The sequence below is a fragment of the Camellia sinensis genome, chromosome 3 (assembly GCF_055761805.1).
Source record: "Camellia sinensis isolate YWXY chromosome 3, ASM5576180v1, whole genome shotgun sequence".
Lineage (NCBI taxonomy): Eukaryota > Viridiplantae > Streptophyta > Magnoliopsida > Ericales > Theaceae > Camellia > Camellia sinensis.
The window spans coordinates 90,013,466-90,034,611 of record NC_138963.1 but is presented as its reverse complement, the minus strand read 5'-3'; the positions used below and the strand labels follow the sequence as shown (position 1 = coordinate 90,034,611).

Sequence of the window (21,146 nt, the reverse complement as noted above, 5' to 3'; positions counted from 1 at the left end):
TTTCAACAAGCTTTGGAGTAAGAGACCTACGAAATTGGTCAAGGATACGACCTCCTGTGTTGAAAGTAGACTCGGAAACAACAGTAGAGACAGGAATGGCCAAAATATCCCTTCCAACTTGACAAAGAACTTTATATCTTGAAGAATTTGTCTTCCACCAACTTAAGATGTCAAAATTTGCAACTTCCTTTTCACAAGATTCTTCCAAATACCTATCTACTTCTGACTTGCTTTTTGAAATTTTGTCATAAGAGACACTTGGTGCTCACTTGCGCCAATGTTTACTTGATCAACAATGTCTCATGAACCATTTCATTGCAAAATGAAGCAACTTTCTCAAATTGTTTATACTCATCAAAAATGTTATTCAAAGTCTCTCTTACTTTTTGAGTGAGCTCACTCACCATGGCAGGTTAATAAACTTCAAAATAACAAAACCTCACATACTTCAACTTATAACGAGGATCTAACACAATAACAATCAATAACATCATATTCATTTTTTCAATTTTTCCCCAATACTTGTCAAATTTAGTCTTCATTTGTATTGCCATGGCTTTTAGAGAATGATCTAAACTCTTTCCCTATTCAGTTAAGGCACTTTCTATAGCACAAACTTCAGTGAAGTACAAGTTGGAAGTGACATACAAAGAACCAGACAAGCGAATAGTTGCATCATAAAACTTTTGCAAAAATTGTGTAAAAACATGAGCATCTTCCCAATCTTGAGTGGTAGGAGGTCCATGATTAAGTTCTAGTTTGAAATGTGGGTCCTTATCCTCTAATCTCTTAAATACTTTTTGAAACTCAAAGAGTCACTGTTTTTAGAAAACTTCATTTTCACATATGCAATAGCTACATCATTTATACCTGCATTATCCACAGTGATTGTATTAATCTTCTCTATACCCCAATCAACAAAACATGATTCTACTGCCTTACCAATTGCCTCCCCTTTGTGACTAGAAATCACACTAAAGTTGAGAATTCTTTTTTGAAAATTCCAGTCTTTATCAATAAAGTGGGTTGTTAGGCACATGTATGAAACATTTTGTAGAGATGTCCATGAATCCGCAGTGAGACAAAGTCTATTGTTTGATTTCTTCAACGAATTTTTTAGTTTTTTCTTCTCACTACAATATAAATCCACAATATCCCTTGCCACTGTAAAGCGTGAAAACTTTTTGAAATTAGGTTGCATCACGCTACAAAATTGACGAAATCATTCACGTTCTACAAACCTAAATGGCAACTCATCAATGATTACCATTTTAACAAGTGAATCCCTACATACTTGTTGATCAAATTTCCAAACACCAAGAGTTTTTTCACCTTCTGTAACAGGTTGAAATACCAAAGTCTTTTGTTTTTTATTTTCTTTATTCTTAGGGGACTTAGGACAGTTTGTAATATGTTTTCTCAAAGTGCTAGTTTCATTTGCACTAATTCAAGCATAAGAAGCTTTACAATGGTTACATTTAACACATACAACAGTCTTACTTCCTTCTTTAAAAATTTTGGTAAAATGCTCTCAAACTTCAGAATATTGTCGAGCTTTTGGATTAGGAGAAAGGGGGCATACCTTTGAACCTTAAGGAGTTTCAGGCTGAGGATCATGCTCTGGTTCAGATTGAGACTGAGAGAGATTGATGACATCATTTGTCTCTCCAGTACTTGACATCTATCAAACAAGAAAAATAAATGCATCAAAAAAATAGGATTAATATTATTAGAGAACAGAAATCATACCAGAAATCAAAGAAAAAACATAAACTGTTTCGCTCCATACCACATAAATCATACCAGAAATCAAAGAAAAAAATTTCAAAAACAAAAAAAATAAAAATAAAAACAAAAAAAGAATAAAAAATAGCTCACCAAGAGAGAGAGAGAGAGAGAGAGAGATCACCCATTTAAGATAAAAATAGAAAAAATAAAAATAGAAACTCTTACTTATACGCCCACACACATTTCAGAAACAGAAAAATAAACACACCCATTTCAGATTATTTGAGATGAAATCACAATCAAGATGTTTTAACTTACATTTATCCATTATAGATGAGATCAACAATCGATTTGAGATTAAATCCATCGATCTGGCATGAAATCCACAAAAAAGGTAACAGAGTGTTAGAGAGAGAGAGTTCACCGAGAGAGAGACAAGCAGCTACAGCTACCAATCTGATCTGAGATTGATGATCTGAGATGAGATGGATGATTTGAGTTGACTGCGTTTGAGAACAAAGGAACAAAAATAGTGTCACCGAGAGAGAGACAAAGAGCTCATCGAGAGAAAGAGGGAGAGAGCTCACCGCGAAAGAGACAAGCAGCTACAGCTACCGATCTGATCTGAGATGGATGATCTAAGCTAACTATGTTTGAGAAGACCGAGAGAGAAAGAGAGAGAGAGAGAGAGAGAGAGAGAGAGAGAGAGAGAGAAAGGGAGAGGGCTCACCGATCTGATTTGAGATGGATGAGAGTGTGAGAGACAGACAGTACCGAGAGAGAACTCAGTCTGAGATGAGAAAGAGAAAAGAGAGAGAGAGAGAGAGAATACCAAGAGAGAGATGAGAGTGAGAGGCAGTGAGTGAGTGAGTGAGTGAGTGGCGTGAATTTGGTTAGAGTTTAGCTTTTATATGAAACAAGAAATGATATTATGTGGAAGGATATATAGTATAAATATAGAATATTTCTATATAGTTCAGATCGGTTCCAATCCAAAACCGTGGGGTTCAATCCGGAACCAATCCGTGGCCTATGAATTTTTAAATTTTCAATCTGGAACCGAACAACAAATTAAAAAAAACTAATCCAAACCTACCAGATTGGACTGGACTAGATCAGATTACGAGTTTTACAAATTCCTTGCTCAACCCTAATTCTAAGTAAACATGCAAATGTAGAGTCCAGTGAAATCATGTAATGATGTGCCCCATTTGTGGATTAACTTAATTTTATAAAGCTCTTCTTATTTAATTAACTCATACTAGAATAATTAAATAGAATAAATAACACTCATCATACTCACTTTATTTAATTAACTCACAGAGTATAATTAAATGAAAGAAACAATACATGGCAAGTCCACTATATTTAATTAACTCACACAGTATAATTAAATAAAAAAATAATGCCCATTCAATCCACGTTACTTAATTAATTCTCACAGTATAATTAAATAAAAAAATAATGCCCATTCAATCCACATTACTTAATTAATCCTCACAGTATAATTAAATAAAATAAATAATCCAAAAAAAAATAAGTACTTGCCAACAGGGCAATAAACCGTCTCGTCACCAATATCGTGACCGAGCCACAAAATCAAACTCTGGTACGAAGTCCAAAAATAATCCCACCAGTACAATGTCCGAAAAATCAATAATAGGTCCCACCTAATCACACCTCAAGCTCCCTCTCCGAGCTGTGTCAAAAAACCACCTTTTCATAGTTAGGATAGTCTTCATTACATAACCAATTTTCAAGAGTCCTCTTCAAAAACAAATATTGTGAAATAAAGCATATACATATTCTTTCTTTCATTTCATCAATATCAACCTCATCAAATTAATCATTTACTTCATTTTAACTAAAATGTTCCTTTGCCCCAAACGAGCTAAAATCACAACTTTTCTCTATTTTTATCAAAAGTCACTCAAATAATTTTAACATCTCAAATAGAGATTTAAGATTTTAATATACCACATTTAAATCCTTCAACTAGTAACACTAACAATCAAATACCAAATCAATTCTTTTAATTCCAACTTTATTCCATGCCAAACAAACTAATCAAATGACTTTCTCAAATATCACACCTAGTCACATCTCAAAAATGTTACTCTTAAATATTTTTTAACACTTAGCCATTTTCTCAAAAATACTCTCAAGACATCACTTACCATTTCACCCCAATTAATCCCAAGTTAATTCCTTACATGGAAATTTCAATAAATTAACCAAAAGTATTCCCAATTGACTATTTTAATTACTTCTAATGAACCAAAAACTATCGGTTTGCCCTTGTAAGTCCCACTTACAATAAATTGAACTCATTTTAACTTATGATTAGTCTAACTAAACTATTTTCCCCATTTTCACAACACTTTAAACAATTACCAAAATTTGAAGTGTTCCAAATAACATACTTTTTACACCATTAATCTTGCAATATGCCATAATTTACACTTTTGGAGATTTGACATAGAAATTCTAAATTTATTAAATAATCATTTTCTTGATTTCAAATAAAGCATAACAACATCATACTAGAAATTTATGAACTCATGCTAGAATAACACTTTTTGAGATTTAAGCAAAAGGCCCCAAACTTATTCCACAATAGTTTGAAAAATATGAGACAAATAATACAACCCAACCAAATCAAACCATCTTTATAACGGGAAGTTATAAGGTACTTCTGGAGTACGACCATGTGATACTCCAAGATATTATGATTGGTAGAGAAGGGGGGTTCATGATTTTTTGTTAGGTAATTGAGAAACATGAAGAAGCATGGTGAATGATGATCAGTGGAGGAGTATGGACTCAATAATTTTCCCTTTATAACTAGGCTATTTAATCCCATTATTAGCCCAACTAAATTATTTTTCCCAACTTTCCAATACTTTAAAGATTTAACAAAAATATAAAGTTAGAAAAATGCTAGGGGAAAAATCTATCCGAGATGTTGATTCGTGATTATGTTTCAATTTTAAATAGTGAATACCAATCACAATCAAACAATCAAGAACAAATCGACACAACAATTTAACGTGAAAAAAACCATAATTGGAGAGCCTCCAATTGTAATAAAAAAAAAAATTTAAAAAAACATGGATCAAAACCACAAAACAATCTACTAAGAAGACAAAAATGAATTACACATGCATACCCTCAATTACCTAGCGAATCATCACCCGAATTACGACTCCGATTTGCCTCTTCCACCACCATCTTCACCTCGAAATTGTCTTGCCCAAAGTTGAATCCACAACGCTGATATCAAATCCACGACGATGAGCCACTCCGGAATCCACCGAAGCTTCAAGCCCAAGTTTTCCAAAATCCACCAAAAAACACCTCTTTCCTTTGTGAATAAAAGATTAAAGATCAACCCCCTGATGATACCAATATGAAACTCGTAGATCCATCGATCACTTTCAAATCATCAAGGACATACTTACAAAAATACCCTTCAATATAGAAAACCTTGGTAGCTCAGCACTCCTAGAATTTGGATAGCTTAAATCCTGAAAACAGCAAATGACGCACTTTATAATAAACAAAATTGCGAAGACCGCCCAAGCGTACACTTCGCCACTCGAGCAGTGAGAGTAAAGGCGGTGCAAAACATATAGGCCGACTAGTCAAGTGCACATTTCACCGCTCGAGCTGTTTCTAGAAGTTCAATTTGCAGGCAAAGATACTAGATGCTCTTATTAACTGCTCGAGCGCACAAATGATCGCTCAAGTGGTCAAACAACTTTGGCACATAGTCAGCAAAGTGACCAGGCAGCTTAATCCCCATACATAGTCAGCGAGATGGCAAACATAAAAGCCTTATCACAAATTCTTCTACGCAATTCAGATTGAATTCACATCTCAACACTCACATCCTCACTAAACCAAAAGAACAAATAAAATTATAACTGAAAAGAGTTTTGTCAAACGAGATTGCCAATTACAAAAATATAACACTAGGCATCATGAAAAATGCTTATGAGGATGATTATGAAAGAATCTCCATCCTTGTATTACACATTATAACTTATTGCATGTATAATCTAAGGGCCAAAAACCTATCATGATCATTTTCATGAAATGAAATAATTTTCAAGATACCTAGCATTACTGATAAAGTTATCCAAAAATTATGTCATTTACATAAATAAAAATCTTAAAATATGGCATAAATAACTCTTTTTGAAATTTGAGCAAAAAGTCCCAAATTTATTAAATAGTGTATTTCTTGAAATTAAATGTAACATAGCAACATTATACTTTAAATTCATGAAATCAACCAACTAAGACACTTTTCAAGTTTGGAATATGAAAATCTAACTTTAACTCAAAAACTACTTCAAGGTGCCATAAACTAACATGTGTATTTCATGATTTAAATAAAAACAATTTAAATCATACTTTTCATACCAAATCATGCCAATAACATATGAAATCAAATTATTAACTTGAATAAACCCTAGCATGTTGTTCTAAGAAGAAAATGAGAAAATCCCTACCTCAAACAAGGTTTAAATGAACTAACAATCGAGAGATAAGATTGAGATGGGGTGTAGGTTTCAAGAATATACCGAGTTCTTCAACAACACCTCAAATTAGATCTTTAATCCAAGCTAAAAATCACTCTCAAGCACTCAATGCACTCTCTAACCTAAGTATATAAGCTCGCAAACACTTATTCTCTCACTACCTTGAATAAATCAAGATCAAAGCAAGCTTTAAAAGTGCATTAATGGTGAATAATAAAGAACAAAGAGGGAGAAAGAGAAATAGAGAGATAGTACGGGTAGAGAGAGAAAGGAGAATAATACAATTTTCTTCTCATCTTTTGTGTATTAAAACACTCTCATTAAGTTATGTAATGATCACCCATTAATCCATTCACTTATTATTTCATCCAATGGTTCAAAATACATCTCAATCACAACCCTCCATTTTAAATTCCATACAATTGTACACATGTATAATAGGATTCTATAGGTTAAAGTGTGATTGGCACAACAAATGATGATTCATTTCTCCTTCCAAGACTTGTTTAAGTGAAGGACCAAGTTGTGTAAAGAAAGGGTATAAAAGAGGAAAAAGATGAGATAAAGAGGAGAGAGAGACGGCTGGCTAGTTGACTCCTCTTGGACTCTAATTTTTATACGTTTTGCTTTGTTTTAGGGTTTTGGGCCCAAAACCCTAGATCAAATCAATAGAGTTCGGACACAGAAAATGTATGCTTTTTGTACTAGAATAAAATAAATAAAATACACATAAATAACACAAAATTAATAATGATTGGGCCCAGAGAGTCCATCTTCTGACTCTCAAATTGGATTGGCCCTGCGTGCAAGCATAACGAGACAAATTGTGTATTGAAATTCCTAATTCACCAAAATGTGCCCAAATTATTAAATAACAATGTGTTAACATATTAACATCTACTAACGGGCTCAGGAATTCCATCTCTCGGATCTTGTGTCAATTCGGATCTAGGTGCACACAAAACACAACGGTCGTCGCGCTGTCTCTCTCAACAACTAATTAAACTCTAATTTAATAGGATTGATCTTATGGTCATATTAGCATCGTACACAGAACCCGAAGGGTTTGTCCCTCAAGTCTTGGGTTGGCTCAAGAGTTAATACACGTAAATCGAGATGACTGATCACATAGAAAAATTAATCGACGAAGGTCTAAACTGAAGCACCATGACTCCATTGGGGACTTTATAATAATTATTCTAAGTTATCTAGGCCTCTAACACAATAATTAAAATTTCAAATTTACCTGGTAATTGCACTCCTCCTATCCTCTCCCACCACTATCGAACCCTTCATATCCATATCACTCCAGCTCTTAGCCTTCCCTAGCTCCTCTCATCCTCTTTTCCATTGCCCAATCCCTCTCAACCGTCTCTTGCCAACCCCCAAGCCCTCTCCTCATTTCCCACCTCTACGAACCCCCTCATATAGCCCTTCTCACCCTATGAACCCCTATTTTTTTTCTTTTCTTTCCTTCTTTTTTTCATCTCTCTCTCTCTAGTGGTCGAGAAGGTGCTAAACGGTGGCTATAGCAGTAGTAGTGAAGAGTGAAGTGTTAGTTTAAGAGAGTGGAAAGAGATTGGAGTGTAGTAGAGAGGGGCTTAGGAAGGTAGGAAGGAGCCAGGAGTGACAGTCGAAAATAGTGGTGATAGATGATAACTGGGTAGGGAAGGTTTAAGGTTAGGGTTTAGATGGTCATCAATTAAAAATTAAAAATAGCAAGACTAAGGATCTAAAAAATTGGTTGCTAAAAGCCTATTTTTAGTCGGCAAAAGTTATCCACGACCAAATTTTTTGGTCGCTAGTTTGGTCGCCAATTGAGGGTCTGCAAAAGTAATTCGCGACCAAAATTTTGGTTGGTTGGGAAAAGTTGGATTTGCCGACTAAATTTTTTGTCGCTAAATATGTCATTACTGCGACTAATCCATTTTGTCGCTAAAATACTTTGGTCGCAAAAAGTGATATTTTCCCAACCCAATATCTTAGTCGCCAATTGTCACATTCCACGACCAAAAAGTTTGGTCGCCAATTATCACATTCAACAACCAAAAAGTTTGGTCGCCAATTGTCACATTCCACGACCAAACATGTTTGTCGCCAAAAAAAATGTTTGCGCAACTAAACTTTAGTCGACAATAGACCTATTTGCGACCAAATCCTTTGGTTGCCAAAATTAATAATTTTAACGACTAATTATTTAGTAGCCAAATGTGCTTAGTGATACACCGACTACTTTATTTAGTCGGCAAAAGTATAACTGATCTTTCTCGACTAATCAATTGGTCGACAAAACCAAAATTTAGTCGCCAACATCCAACAAAATAAACCTGTAATTTATAATAATCCATCCAATTTATTCAATATAATCTGTAATTTGCAAAAATCATTCAAATCAACAAATAAATTGAATCATGAACATTCAACAAAATACATATATCAACCATTTCTGAATCTGTTTAATTAAAGTCAGCAACTATTATAAGTTTTCATCCACAAGTAATTCCAAACTACATATTTAATCTAGCATAAAAATTTAAAACATAACAAGTACTTATTATTATGTTTTAAATTTTTATCCATGGGCATCAACCCAAAAATATAACTAGTAGTCTACCAAATATTTTCCATACACACCCATCCAAAAATATAACTACTACTGTATCCAAAAATATAACTACTAGTCTACCCTAATATTTTCCATATACATCTATACAAAAATATATAATCCTTCCAAAAATACAAAAAATGCCAAAACTCCTGTACAATATAGCTTTGTGCACGAGTTCATCCATCTGTACCAAAGAAAAAGAGAAATAATGTCAGGTAAAATTGGACAAATAATGAAAAATGTCCATGAAAAGTTAAGGTCACATTAGCAAATTAAATGACTATCATTATCAAATTGTACATAAAACAACAGCATTCTTATGTCTATAGCATTACCACTTTGGTATTTCATTGTTTAGTTTTTTGAACGGACTTAAATGTAATTCAAAGAAGAACAAGTCAAAAATAATTAAATAAAACAACAGTTCACAATAATATGCAATGGACTTCTCAACTAGCAGAAAAGTGTGGAGTGCTAAATTGTAGTGTGGAGTGCTAATTAACCAGAAAAGTGTAGTTTTTTAGTTTTTCCTATAACTACTGTAGCGTGGAGTGCTAAACTATTGTGGTGTCTGTTTTGCTATGCTTGGTTTGGGTTGGTATTGGTGCAAATGGGCTACTGATAAAAGGAGTAATTAATGGAGTATGATCAAATGGAGTATAATCAAAAACCCAAGAAATACATAGAGAGAGGATAGTAACTAATGCTTCGATTTTCCCATAATCCAAACGAACAACAAAATTAAGAATTCAATTAACTAATGCTATCTACTTGTACTACGCTAAGTTGAGTAAAACATTTTACATTCCCAATTCAAGTAATGCGAAACCTAATAAATTCAAAATTTTCCTTCTCTTTACTAGATTTTCTAGGAAACCAAATGGAGTATAATCAACAACCCAAAAAAAAAAATAGAGTTAAGAATCCAATTAAAAAATCCTGTTTACTTCTAGGTGGCTGCTAAGTTGAGCAGAAACTTTAAAAATCCCAATCCAAGTAATGAGAAGCGCAATAAATTCAAAATTCTACATTTGAATTTTGATGTTTCTGCTCAACTAATACATTCAACTTGGCCACTGGTTACAATTGAAAAAGGTATCTGTTTAAAAGCTTAAAGAACTGATAGAAGTGTCTCACATGTAAAATAGTTCCAGACTTACATCCATGTAGAGGCAGTGCAATGGCAGAAGGATTCAGTGCATCAGCATAATCAGCAGGTTGATGGTAGCTTCACCGAGGATGGCAGATTGTGAAGAACCCTGATGCCAATTCAATTCAAGATATCATAAAGTTAATCACTATGGGATAATGTGCCTAATAAGTGCAGAAAAATACATGAGGAATAAGAATAAGAATATATTTGAACTCTTTACTACTTCCACATTATATTTATAAGAATAAGAATAAGAATCATTATGGGATAATGTGCGTAATAAGTGCAGAAAAATATATTTATAAACATAAGAATCAAAGTGAAGAATTGGTGAAGAATAAGAATTAATTTGAACTCTTTACTACTTCCACATTATATGGCATATTGGACAAGTTTGTTTATTCCTATCGGGAAGAGTTAAGACAAAAAGTGGTCACATTGCTTTCTTCCATTAGAATCCCCTTAGCCTTCTCGCATAACACCCTAACCTACAACAGAGAGAGAATATGTCAATGGAGAACCCTTTTCCATTACACTAAAACAGAAAGGTATCCACTAAAAGGCGAATACTATAGCATAATAATAACAACAGTTTCATAACATGGATAAGGCAAAGTACAATATATAGATGTCCTGGGTAAGAGTGAAATCTAGGACCTCAGCTTAAATGTGAGCTACATATATAAAGGTTCCTTTTATAATAAATGGTTATTCATTCATCATAATAGAAGAATACTCGAGCTGTCATGGTTCTTCATTCTCCATTTTTCAAAACAAAATAAAAAGGAGAAGAAGAAAGACAAATAGAGAACGAAAGACATAATGAACAAAAGATGGTTATGGTTTCATCCTGTCAAAGATTTCATGAGTGAAACTTCTGGAATCTCGCTGCAACGTTTAGGCAATAATGCCCATGATTATGAATACTTATTTATACCACATGTTCTGTCATGATTGAGTAAATCAAACCATCTCATCCTATCAGTATACTTCTGGTATAATGAATCTAAATCTGCCTCCCTGCTCTGATCATCAATCAATTCTCGTCCCATGATGCCTGAATCAGAGATGCACACCGATGGCAAAGACATATCCATTTCCACATCTTCAGTGTGTGAATCAGAACCACAAGTGGATGATGAATCCTTAGTCATATCCATATCTTGAGTGTCTGAATTGAAACTGCAATCAGAACACACATACTCCTCCAATCTTATATCTTCTTCAACATGCACATTTGGTTCTCCTACAGTCTCTTCCACTAGAAGTGAATTGTCATGTACAGTTTTAATATTGTTCAATCTAATGAATGAGAATAGAGAGACGATACAAGTTATAAACCTGAAAATGCTTGAAGCTACGAAACAAATAGGAAGAGAGACAATGGGTAGAAGCCATGTTTGTAGCAGTTTGATCCATAGGAAGATCTGACAGAGAAAGAGCAAAAGAGGGTGGATGTAGAAGCTCAAATAACACCACTTCAGAAATTCATCTGGGATGATGATAGATTCAATGATGAGCCAACAGGATGTGAGCAAAGCCATCCTCAAAACTCAAACATCGCTTGACTATCTCTTATCTTGGAGGTTTAGCATTCTACTTGCGTGGAATTGGCTTACTTTCTAGCACAAAAATGTTATGTACTTAGAAGAAAATACCTAAAAGAGTGTTCAAAATTTGAAAATTTGTGAATTAAATACTTTCTAAATATGACTTATATCATATCAAATTTAAATTTATATTATAAATTCAAATCTTGAGCACTTTACTGCTACTTTCCAACTATAATTGTGTTGGTTCATCAACATCAACTTTCTAACATCTCTCCTCTTTTCTCTCTCATACACATATTTTAGATCCATATGAAAATCAGTCAGGATCTAAAAGCCTAAATCAATTAAATTGAAACCATAAACAATAGTGCTAGTGATTTGAACGAACTTGAAATCCAAATTAGAACCCCAAATTATGTAAACAATGAGTTTAGATGAAGCTGGACCTACAAATTATGTAAGACTTAAAAGTAGAGAAAAGAACTTAATCAATTAATTGAACATCAAACCACATAAAATTCACCTTCTCAGCCTTGGCAGCAGCCTTTGTAGATTTTCCATATAATTCTTCTCTAATAGCAAGCTAACCTTTCAATTTTTTATCTCGTAAACCCTGCAAATGTATATGATTTTCAGGGCAATAGAAGAAGAAAGAAATAAAAGTGCCTAAGAATCTCAAACACAAGTGTCATACCCCCAAATTAGCACCTTCACCTCTAAGGTACTTTTTTACTTTCATATTTATCTCATCATTAATCTCCTGTAAACCAAGATTTTGAAGTTTCCTGGTGGCATTTGGAGGGGAGGGAGTTCATCAATTTCATGTTTAGCTTCATTCAGCAACCAATCAACCACCTTGTTGGGCTGATTAAGACCTAGCCTTTCTTGAAGATCATACAATTGAATGGCCATTGGGACCGAAAGCCTTACCCGTCTATCTCTCAATCCTCTCACAGTGCAGACTTTGCTATGCCGGTCCTTCCTCCAAAAGCTTGCGAGACGCGCACAATTCGTGGATTATTCAGCTTTGACCATGGGTTTTTGAACTACATGAAGCCTTAGAGTTGTTCTTCCCATCAACTGTGTTGCCTTCCTGTTTTGTAGTAAGATCTTCTTCCCTTGAAGTTGTAATCATCTTATGTCTCTCATTATCGGTGCAAAAAAAAGCAAACGACCGACTGAATTGCCTCAGGTTACAGGTTCCTCAGATTTTTCTTTTCAGTCTCCTCGAATGGCCTTCCTTATAAAAAGTTCCTTACAATTCTCTTCTTTATGATCCATAGAAAATAAATAAATAAATAAATAAGTATTAATAGAGAAGCAATGATATAATACTGCAATCACAACCCTACTTGTCAAAAACTTACACAAACTAGGTTGGTCAAAGTTCATATACCCTATATGAAATTAGCATCTACCACAGTGGATTTGCATAGCCTATGAGTATCACATATATTCACAGAATCACACACAAAGCAAGGGATGATATTCTTTAGCTAGATTGATCAATTGCTTAACAAGTTCTCAAGTTAATGGCAAGTCTTAAGTGCTACAATCAATTTTATGATGATTTGATGTTAATGAATTGGAACTATACAATGATTTGGTGTTAGTCATAGAAAATAGTCAAGATTACAAGTGAGAGCACCTACTTGATGAAGAAATTAAACTCATCATGATGATAGATCATATATATAACAACAACTGATGTTTTAAATTATTATGGTATGAAGCAAACTTACATCTGTAGGGTTTTAGATTTTGGTCTGGCACTCCTCTTGAATAGTTGCAACTTCCTGAATTTGGTATTCAAATCCACCAAGCTAGCGGTGTATATGATTAGGTTGTCTACAGTGAGAAAATTCACTTTCATGGGAGAGAATAAACTTACTGAGAACTAGGTGCAGATTGAGAAAGAGAAGATGCCGGAATTCAACCGACCATGCTCCACAGAAAAATAAAGAAAAAAAGCATGGTGAGTGCACGGACGTGGCAGACCTCGGCATCTATCCATTTAATGTGTAGAGTCAAAATCTTATCATTTCTTTTCTTCTTGTTGAGTTGCAGCTGTATGATGGGTTATTAATTTTGTATGAAACATATGTTTATTTGTTGAGATAATATTGTTCTATGCATTAATTTGTGCTACTCAACCTTCTTTTAGTTACTAAAAGAAGTTCAGTAACTTGTCTAATTAGGCAACCAAAAGGAAGTTTCAACATTTTAATACTAGGAAGTTTCAACATTTGTCTGATTAGGCATGCCATGGTTGGCAAACTTCAGGACCGCCACAGTCTAATAATACAGTTAGGGTGATTCAAGAACTAAACTTGTTCCATACAAAATTATGAATTTTGCAAAATCAATACCTAGGTAACCCAACCAACCCACCCTAGCCAAGCAAACAAAAATCAATATGTAAGCAAAGTCTAGCTAAAGCTCAATTTCAGTCTTGCAATCAAAATGAAGCTCAGATAATAGCAGTAAGCAAAGCTACGTCAAACTGTTCATAAGACCAGATAAATGCCAGCAGGCATGAACTCTGAGGAAAAACTGACCTGTTAGAACTCGTCGATTACGGATCCCAATGCAAACAAATATCCACTCATCTGAAGTATCAACAACTTTGGCAAGATCATCATTGGAAACTTGAAGACTTGGTACTTCAAAACCACATCCAACTAGTTTGCAGCCTTTACTGACAAGCCTGTATAAATTCAACCCCAAAATCATAAGGCAAGCAAATGATTTCTCCAATGAATTATCAGAAGCTGATTTGAGATTTCCACATTCAATCCATTGAACCAAATAAGGATCAACTTGAAACATATATGTGCTAACCATATATGTGGTAGTTAGAGCTTAACTTGCGTATAATCACAACATTTTGAAATATAATATATTAATATTGAGTTACATTTGGATAAAAAAAAGTATAACACTACTATAAAAATCAGTAACTATATCACAAATTATTACAACTTCACTTCAAAAACTGCATATTGTGGTAATCATACCAAAAAAATTACGTAACATTTATTACAAAAATTCATATTCACCAAAAAATAAGTCATAAGGTCATATCGAAGAAATTTCCTTTGCAAATTCGTCATAACAATTTATAAACAGCGCACATTAAATGATACTTTTCTAGTGCTCAATAGACAAACATAAATGATCGTTCATCTCCAAATTTTTCTATCCTCCGTCCCAAAACATTCAAGGCATTGGATCATTGAAAATCTCAAAATGTGATGATCTAAAGACATAATCTAATAAATGTGAATGTTTTGAGACAAGGGAAGCAGAAAATTAGAGACAAAAAGACTCCATATCGTAGATAATATATGAATTTTCACATGGCTTCCCTGTTGTACACACAGAGCATAGGCACTAATGGAAGCAAGTACTGAATGCTTAACATGATTTACCTTTACCCATTACTACCATGGCTTTGGTCACCTAGCAGAGTGTGAGTGTTGAATCTTTTTATTAAGCCCAATTCTCAGGTAAGCTTCCTATAATTTGACACAAGGACTGGCTCAAAATTTATTCTAATAGGAAAAAAGTTAGATATTGATGTTCTTATTATAACAATAACAAAAGAACAAAGAGAAGAAAAATACCCAATACAATGACTAAGCTGACTTTTGTTGGCTATATCGTAGAATACCATATACGTCTATAATACCAGGAGGAAACACTGGATCAGTTGCAGCTCTTACAGCAACCCGTGTCACTGAATTCACGTTCACTGGAGGTGTAAACAGGGGCTAACCAATGGAATTTGGTTGAGTGGCTTCGCATGTTGGAGAACCTGCAGTGGTAACTTAACAACACTATTCTGATTTCATACCAGAAGTCATCTTCTTTATCTCATAATCAATTGGAAGAAATTAATTATCTAAGAATTGTGCCAATGGTTGAGGGTATGAGAATTCTGGGAGCTTCTAAATGCACCCACTAAACTTTTCTCTACACCCACATGTACAAGTATTTCTCCATAAGATAAAAAATTCTACAATGCATATGGTGGGTGTGAAGACAAATTAAGTGGGTGTATTTAGAAGCACACAAAAATAACATACACACATAATTAGTTGCAAATTTCAATTATAAATAATCAAAATTGCTATTAGTCATGATGCTCATAAGATGATTAAAGGATCTTGTAACAGATTATAAATTTATAATTGCCCTTAGAGTTGTGTTGTATTCAGTATATTAAGCTCAAACTGAACCTTCCCACAAAGAAAATGTTCTTTGTGACAATAAAGTCAAAAGTAGATCTTATGACATTCATTTCAATCATTCATAAGAAACTGAAAAAAGATTTGAAGAGAAAAATGAAAGATGAGATGACCAGTTCAATCAGATACCCTCACTGATAATATCCTTCAAAAGATACAACAGTATTGCGATTGTTGCTTGTTATGTTGATTTTCAACTGGACACTCCAGCAGCTTAGGTCCTATTACCCCAATAAAGAAACTCAAGTTCGGGTCTCCTTAACTTGCCTATTAAAGGAAAAATATATTTCCAATTGCCCAATTGTTGCTTACTAGGGAGAAGCTTCAATTACTTTGAGGTAATTGAACCCAAGTATACAAATTGATCAAAGGTAGCACATACAACTTGATCTTAATACGAAATTATTGCCAAAGAAATTGAAGCACAAATCCACCAAAGATGTCCTTTATGCAATGGAACACTTTCTTTCTCTTTTTTTTTTGGAACACATTGACTGAATAAGAACTGTGATGCTGTGCTAAATAGAGATGTCAATAATCTTGAAGAGAGAATAAGAATTTTACCTCCATATGGGAACCTAATCATTAGCTCCGTTCAGCTGCTTTTTGCATCAGTTTATAAAGGTTACATTAGAAAAAAGAGAATGACAAAGAAACTTCAAAAACAAAAGAAACAAAATTGAGATATAGTAGAAATTATTAATTACATGAGAAACATTGCAGTTGTCGAAATTATTTGATGTAAATACAATCTGGAGATATTCTACATTCTGTGTATAGTACTCACCTTTCAGCATTAGTATTAGTTCACATTATACATCAATGCAATTTCTTTAACTCTTTATAATATATATATATATATATATGCGTGTTTTTAATTAAACTAAACAGTAGGGACCATTCACTTCAGTGCCATCCCCTGGGTTCAACAAAACTTTTAATTGCGAAATACAAACAAAAAATGTTTGCACATTTTATTTTTGTTTTGCATAATTTGTTTGCAGTATAAAAATAACTAGAAAGCCAAATAGTACCTTCCCCTCATAATATCCTTATGGCAGGAAATTTGCCAAACTAATTTCCTAAACCCATCAAATACTTTTCAACAAGAACATCAAAAATATATTTAGACAATATTTTCCTATGGTGTACTTTTTCAGCAAGAACATAACAATGTATGCAAAAATAGGTGTAGATACAAACTCACCAGAGAAAGAGGCTACAAGATCTCGAGTCTCTTGACTCCAATTGAACCCACGAATGGCCTCGTGCACACCCACATAGTCCAGCATCGAAGAAAAAGTTTGTGATGCAGCTAAAGTTCTTTAGCTAGTTGCTGGAGTTCAAAGTGATCATCTGTCAAAGGTAACCTTGATTCTTCACAAGTACAATACAATTCTGGAAGTCAGAAACCATGATTTAATGGGATAAAAATAGTCTGGTCACCATAAAACCGAGAAAGAAAAACTTGAAAGAACTATATGGGACATGAAACAAATTAACCTGGAAGCAAGGTAAGCCTTTGATGTCATCTTTAGTGACAAATAGCCACCTAGAAAAGGAAAAATATAAAAAATATAAGAGCATAGAAAAGAAAGAGATAGAAGTTTAGAGGCATAACCAAATGAAATCGAAGAGGAAAAGAAAAGATGCCATGCCCAACAACGGTTCATCCAAAAACCACACTCAAATCAAACGAAGTTTAATACTTTCAGAATCACACCCTTATATCTCACTTTCAAAATCATACTTTCAGAATCACACCCCTATACTTTCAAAGAAAGGAACTAAGAATTTTAAGTAGGATCACACCCCTATATCTCACAGATTGAACAATCAAAGCTAAATTCAGAATCTAAAAAAAGGTCTACTCAACCACCATACATATAAATCAATAAAGTTCCACAATCAAAATCATCTGATTAAAAAAAATAAACATAAACCCCAGAATTCAAATTGACAATCAAACAAGAAACAAAGTGAGACCAACAATGTCAAAATTTTACACATAGAAAAAATGACACTGAACAATCGAGCACTATTACTGCAATACAAAACATATATATATATACATAAACCCTAAAACCATCGTCAAACCCCAAATCAATGACACTGAACAACACAGTCATACAAAATCAACTCACATGTCGTCGATGTAGATGTGGCCTAGAAGATGAATCGAGTAGGGCCATTCGTCCTAGAATGTAATCCCCTGCGTTGAAACCTAGAGAGAGAGAGAGTAAATTAGGGTTTGATAAGAAGAGAGATCAATAATGAAATAGAAGGATGGGTAGTGTGTGTGCCTGGAGGATGAGGTCGTCGCAGATATCGGCGATCTTGTCGTAGGATTTGGAAGCCATTGCGTCGCTGTGGTCATGACGGTTAGATCTCAACCTAGGATTCAAATCTGATTTAGATTTCGACGATCTTCTCGAATCCGGCAGAGGCACCAGTGGAGGAGGAGGAGGAGGAGGAGGAGGAGGAGGAGGAGGATCATCAGTGGTGGGTGTTTAGGAGGGAGAGAGAGAGAGAGAGAGAGAGAGAGAGAAGCACCAGCGGAGGACGAAGGAGGATCATCGACGGCAGTGGGGATCTGCGGCGGTGGCCGTGGCGATCTGTGCCGGTGGTGGTGGTCTGCGGTGAGGTGAAGCTTGGCGGTGAAGGAGAATCTGTGTGAGAGGTTTGAACAAATGGTTGTAAACAGAGAACAGGGGCGGTGATATATATCCCACTAAAAAAAACATTTCACCTTTAGCGACTAAATTTGTTTTTTGTCGCAGAATCTTAACATATAACGACTAAAATTTGGTCGGCCATTGTCTACCAGTGCATTTAGATATCAAAACGACGTCGTTTTGATATCTGCGACTAGATTGTGTTAGTCGCTAAAAGATTTTACTGTTCCGGCCCAATTTTTCACCTCCTGACATCATTTTTAGCGACTAATATTTTAAATTGGTCGCAAAAAATCACCTTTTTGCAACAAAATTACTTTAGTCGGTAAAAGTATCAACTTTTAGCTACGAAATGTTTTTTGGTCAGCAAATATCAATTTTTTGCAACCAAAATTTTTTTAGTCGGCAAAAGTGGTCGGCAAATGTGTAAATTCTTGTAGCTAATTAGCACCATGTTTGTTTATTATGTTAAAATAGCACATATTTTCTAATAGTATTATATTTTGTACTATTTTTTAAAAAAATAAATTACACTAGTCTCTCTTGAATAAGTAAAATACAATTAAACTCCAAAATGAAAATATACACACCATGCATCCTTTAATTTTAGGGGAAATTACCACTCAGTGGCATTTCCACAAAGTTATTAAAATTTGATGGACAATTTTAAACATTTAATTATTAATATTTCTAAAGTTTATCATTGACCTGTAATTATTTGTTAAAATAAATCTACATTGCACTGAAATTTTTCCTAAATTTTTCTTTTACTTCACACCATTGGATTAGTGGCGACTTAACAAATTATTCGTGTTACTATCCGTTTGGATTATAGTTGTATTCATAAAATTTTAAAATGTGAAAACTAGAATTTAGTGTTAACTTTTGAAATAATTATAAATTTTTTTAAAAAAAATTAAGATTTTAATTATTAAAGTTTGTAAACTTTATCACCAATGTGCAATTTTTTTTTTAAACCCTACATGGTATTGTTATTTTCCCAAAGACTTTCTATTAAACATATGCAATTGTTTTATATCCTAGATTGTTTTCTCTGGAGACTTAAAACCTCTCCATTGTGTATTGGTGTGTTTACTGGTAAAAGAATGGGTAAATTACAGTAAACATTTTTAAATTAGGACTTATTTGCACTTTGTTTCTCTAAACTTCAAAATACAATAGATAGTTAACCACCTTGAACTATTATCTTGTTACACTTAACACATTCTGTTAGGATTCTGTCATAGGATTTAAACAAAATCAAATCATGTGTAAAACACACAATGATATCCGTTATTGATTTTTTTAAGATAATAATATCCTTATTTAGTGATTCCATTTGCACTTTGTCTTTTTTAACCTAGTAGTAAAGTGAAAACGAGATTACCATATACGGGCATTATTACTCTAAAAAATCAATAAATATGTCATGTACTTTGTATATGATTTGATTTTGTGTAATCCCTAACAAAATCCTAAGGTAAAGGATTAATTATAACAAAATAATACTTTGAGATGATTAACCATTGAATTTTGAAATTCAATAAGGAAAAATGTAAATGGGTCATAGTTTAAGATTGGTTATTTAATTTACCCTAAAAGAATTGTAGTAATAGTGAAAACCTATTTTGTGTTAAGAATTTGTATATTTAGTGAGTTCATGTTAAATAGAGATATTAAAATGTGTTAAGTGATGTATATATTTTTTATATATTAAAAAAAATAACTGTGTATAAATTTAATGCTTCTCACCCCTCTTCTCCCTTTCTCTCTTCTCATCTCCCCATTTTTTCTCTCCCTCTGTTCTTAACACCGGTCAAGTCCTCTTTAGATTGTATTTGGTTAGGGGATTTGGAAAGAAATTTGGAAAGAAAAAGAAAAAAAGGTAGAAGTGTGAATAAAATATATTTACATTTCACCTAATTTTATGCACTTTTTTTCGTCTTTTCTAAATCTTTTCCTAAATCTCCAATCAAACACAGTTTTAGAATATCCATAGTGGACACTGTAAATGCTCCAATGGAAACATTTTGAGAACTTTGAACATGCTAGTGGTTAACTCAACTGCATAGGGGAGAGCTATAGAGAAGGAGAGGAGAAGAGGCAGAGAGAAAATGACCAAAGAGAGAAAGGGAAGGGAGAAGTGTCAAGAAGAGGGAAAATTAACATTTTTGTTGTTATAAAATTAACACTACAAATCTAAACTTATAAATCTTGAATTTATTTACTAATTTCACGCTTCATCAATTTAATCTCCACTATATAAACATATTTGGGATAAATTATGAATTGATAAAAAGTGTGTTCATAGCATTTTTGTTATAAAATACATAATATCGACGCATACCATAACATATTCTTTAATATCTCTATTATAACACTCACATACTCACTAATCTAACAAACTTTAAAATACAAAATTAGATCTCACTTCTATTACTTTTTGTCACATAACGTATACCAACAAAACAGTTTTAAAATTTTCATTCTCTGTCCCTCACTCCTCTTTGGTAAGCCTATCACTCCAGTTAGTAAGGGTTTTAAAATCTAACTCCAATAGAGCTTTAAAATACGCAACGCCACACTAATTGCATATAACACCTGACCCTACAACACTTTTAGCAATGCTCTT

The 21,146-nt window shown here is 33.6% G+C and overlaps 1 long non-coding RNA gene across 14 annotated transcripts; it reads right to left on the bottom strand.

The window, feature by feature from the left end:
* Positions 1-8,707: 8,707 nt before the first annotated feature.
* LOC114264033 (uncharacterized) lies at positions 8,708-18,537 on the bottom strand. Of its 14 annotated transcripts, none has more exons than XR_014364292.1 (12): positions 18,143-18,537; positions 17,984-18,063; positions 15,216-17,391; positions 15,021-15,107; positions 14,148-14,296; positions 13,332-13,437; positions 12,284-12,857; positions 12,113-12,202; positions 11,378-11,463; positions 10,044-10,524; positions 9,831-9,959; positions 8,708-9,067 (listed from the first exon to the last, which is right to left on the bottom strand). It is a non-coding gene; the product is annotated as an uncharacterized LOC114264033 (long non-coding RNA). The 14 variants fall into 14 exon arrangements; XR_014364293.1 differs by lacking the exon at positions 9,831-9,959 and having other exon boundaries at positions 10,044-10,142; positions 10,474-10,524; XR_014364290.1 differs by lacking the exon at positions 9,831-9,959 and having other exon boundaries at positions 15,216-15,428; positions 16,404-17,391.
* Between the last annotated feature and the right edge of the window lie 2,609 nt (positions 18,538-21,146).